Source organism: Oncorhynchus mykiss, chromosome 13, assembly GCF_013265735.2.
Source record: "Oncorhynchus mykiss isolate Arlee chromosome 13, USDA_OmykA_1.1, whole genome shotgun sequence".
NCBI lineage: Eukaryota > Metazoa > Chordata > Actinopteri > Salmoniformes > Salmonidae > Oncorhynchus > Oncorhynchus mykiss.
In genome coordinates, this window is record NC_048577.1 from 11,184,003 (window position 1) to 11,187,763 (window position 3,761).

A 3,761-nucleotide genomic window follows, 5' to 3' on the forward strand; every position below is an offset into this window, starting at 1 on the left:
TATCCAGTTTCAGAGGGAGGTGTTTAGTCCCAGGGTCCTTAGCTAGGTGACGAGCTTAGAGGGAACTGTGGCGTTGAATGCTGAGCTGTAGTCAATGAACAGCATTCTCAAATAGGTGTTTCTTTTGTTCAAGTGAGAAAGGGCAGTGTGGAGTGCGATAGAGATTGCGTCATCTGTGGATCTGTTGGGGCAGTATGCAAATTGTAGTGGGTCCAGGGTGTCTAGGATGATGGTGTTGATGTGAACCATGACCAGCCTTTCAAAGCATTTCATGGCTCCAGACGTGAGTGCTACATGGCGATGGTCCTTGAGACAAGTTGCCTTGGCGTTCTTGGGCACAGGGACTATGGTGGTCTGCTTGAAACACGTAGGTATTACATACCGGGTCAGGGAGAGGTTAAAATGTCAGTGAAGACACTTACCAGCTGGTCAGCGCAGAGGGGCGGAGCGAGAGAGAGAGGGAGAGATAAGGAAGAGAGACAGAAAGTGAGGGAAAGAGGTGGAGAGGGAGGGAGAGTAAAAAGTGGATAAGATGTGGTGGGAACCAGATGTGGAATTAAGATTAAGAGCGAGGGAGGGAAAGTAGAGAGAAAGAAAGAAAGAAAGAAAGAAAGAAAGAAAGAAAGAAAGAAAGAAAGAAAGAAAGAAAGAAAGAAAAGGAACGAAAGAAAGAAAGAAAGCGAGACAGATGGGGTTTAAGATTGTGTGTAAGAGGGTTTGAAAGGTGAGAGGAAGGGGGTGAAATGAGAAAGAGGAGAGAGGGATGGAGAGAAAAAGAGGGAGAGCGGGGAAACCCCAGCTAAAGCCGTAGCTCGACAAAGCCAGATTAACTCTCCCCTGGGTCTCCAGCTGAAATCTGAAAGGGTCAGTGTTCTACAGCCCATGTATGACCTGCTATAAGTCTCTGTCACCAGACAACTGATCTAGGATCAGATTACCTTTAGCCCCAATCCTAACTGCAACCATTAGTGGCTGAGGACAGATCTGACCCCAGATCAACGGTTAGGAGAAAAAGTCAACCTCATATTATAAGCCGAGTAGCTGCTGTTCTGGCTTTACTGTCGGGTTTCATCAGTGACTAAGCTGGATTGCTTAGTCAACTGCTGTAACAAGTCTGTGTACGCTACCGATTTGATTTGATTGTCCCATGTAATCCTGAACACTGTAGCCTGAATCCCAGCTCTATTTCAGTGATGACCTGAAATGAAGGTGTAACACAGAACATCTACAGGTAACTGCCTAAATAATGGAAACACTTGAGGAAATTAGTTATACAAAGCATATTGAAAGCAGGTGCTTCCACACAGGTGTGGATCCTGAGTTAATGAAGCAATTACCATCCCATCATGCTCAGAGTCAGGTTTAAAAAAGCTGGGCAGGCCATTATTTTGGGCATTATTTTGGCTACCATACCTATGCCCCATAGGAGGACAATGAGCCCATCCACAGGGCGTGAGTGGTCACTGAATGGTTTGATGAGCATGAAAATGCATCCAATTAAACACTTATTGGGGATTCTGAAGTAGTGCCTGAGGCAGCGTTTTCCACCAACATCAACAAAACACCAAATCATGGAATTTCTTGTGGATTGACATACAGTAGAACTCCATTCATTCCTATGGAGGACTGCTCCTACTGGGGCGTGCCAGTATGTTCAGCCTCTCATTGGTCAATACATAGCATCAGTACTTCAGGGTTTATATGCATCATTGGTTGTATGTTTTATCTTTGTGCATCGACAGCCTCCATAACTGACCAAATATGTCCAACTAATAGAAGGATGTTTTTACGAGCCCAGGACCAGACAACGATAGAAATGGTTATATCGTTACATCTAATAAACGAGTCCAAAATAGATAAAAATGTAATATAATAAATAATGGATTCCAAACAAGTCATAACGGCTTCATTACAAAATGCTTTAGGTGTTGATTCACATCCAGGAAATTGGAATGTTCTGAAAACATGTTCTGGAATCACAGCTTCCATTTATATTACAAAAAAAACACTTAGCTTTTCAATCACATCAAGACCACGGGACAAGACCATCACATCAAGACCACGGGACAAGACCATCACATCAAGACCACGGGACAAGACCATCACATCAAGACCACGGGACAATACCATCACATCAAGACCACGGGACAAGACCATCACATCAAGACCACGGGACAAGACCATCACATCAAGACCACGGGACAAGACCATCACATCAAGACCACGGGACAAGACCATCACATCAAGACCACGGGACAAGACCATCACATCAAGACCACGGGACAAGACCATCACATCAAGACCACGGGACAAGACCATCACATCAAGACCACGGGACAAGACCATCACATCAAGACCACGGGACAAGACCATCACATCAAGACCACGGGACAAGACCATCACATCAAGACCACGGGACAAGACCAACACATCAAGACCACGGGACAAGACCATCACATCAAGACCACGGGACAAGACCAACACATCAAGACCACGGGACAAGACCATCACATCAAGACCATGGGACAAGACCATGACATCAAGACCATGGGACAAGACCATCACATCAAGACCACGGGACAAGACCATCACATCAAGACCACATGACCACATCACCACAACATCATGAATTGAGCAAACAATATCATGTACAGCACCCTGTTCTGTCTTAACCAATCAGAAGAAGCTGGTGTCACTACCTCAGTGACTCAGCCCTTAGGGTCAGGGTAAAGGTCAGGGTTGAGTGTTTGGGATGTCAACTTGGGTTGAGAGAGGGAGCGAGGGAAGGAGAGAGAGACATCCCCCCCATGCCCCCAATACCATGACATGAGAGCAACAGGTTTTCATAGTGTCTCCTCCCCTCTCTCTCCTCACTCAGATTCCCTCCTCTCCTCTCCTCTCCTCTCCTCTCCTCTCCTCTCCTCTCCTCTCCTCCTCTCTCTACCATGATTAAAAGTAAACACGTCTTCTCCACACCCTGTGTGTCGTACTGTGGTTCTTTATGTCTGATTACCAGATAAACACATCTACCTCCCACTGCCCGGGTGATTCCCACTCACTCTCTCAATGTTCCCACCACCAGACACACCATTGCAATACTGCAGTATATAACAGAAAGTGAATGGATGCTGCAGTAATATCAGAGATGGAAGAGGAAGCGAGATATCTCACTTGCTCCTTTTTTCTGATTCATGTACATTCAATGACCAGACTCAGCTGCTAATGCGTTGGTGCCTATGGGAGAGCCATCCCTTAAGCAGACCGGAACTGTGACCATTTTTTTCAATGTTAAACATTGTGAGACATCTTCATTTATCTACTTATTTATTTATCTTTGGTAATATGCTTCATCCTAACCCACCATAACAAATCACCTCATCCTCTTTTGTTTACTAAATTTCTGTGTTTGCGTCTCTTCTTCTCCTTCTTCCTGCCTGGAGGGCCATGGTGAATAAATTGACTATATCCCATAAAGGCTGTTTACTATTGGAAGAAATGGTCACAGTTCCATTCTACTTAAAGGATGGCTCTCCCATAGGCACCAGTTGTCATAGCAACGGGGTCTGGTCTACTTAGCTCATTGACTGTATATGAACCAGAAAAAAGAAGCCTATGAAATGTCTCGCTTTGTCTCTGGGCCGTAGGCAGGGAGACTCTATAAGGACACTGCTGACCTTCAAAACCACTAATCAAAATCTAAACTTGACCTTAACCAAACATTTAACCCTTAACCCTGACCCTAACCCTAACCTTAAAGATGC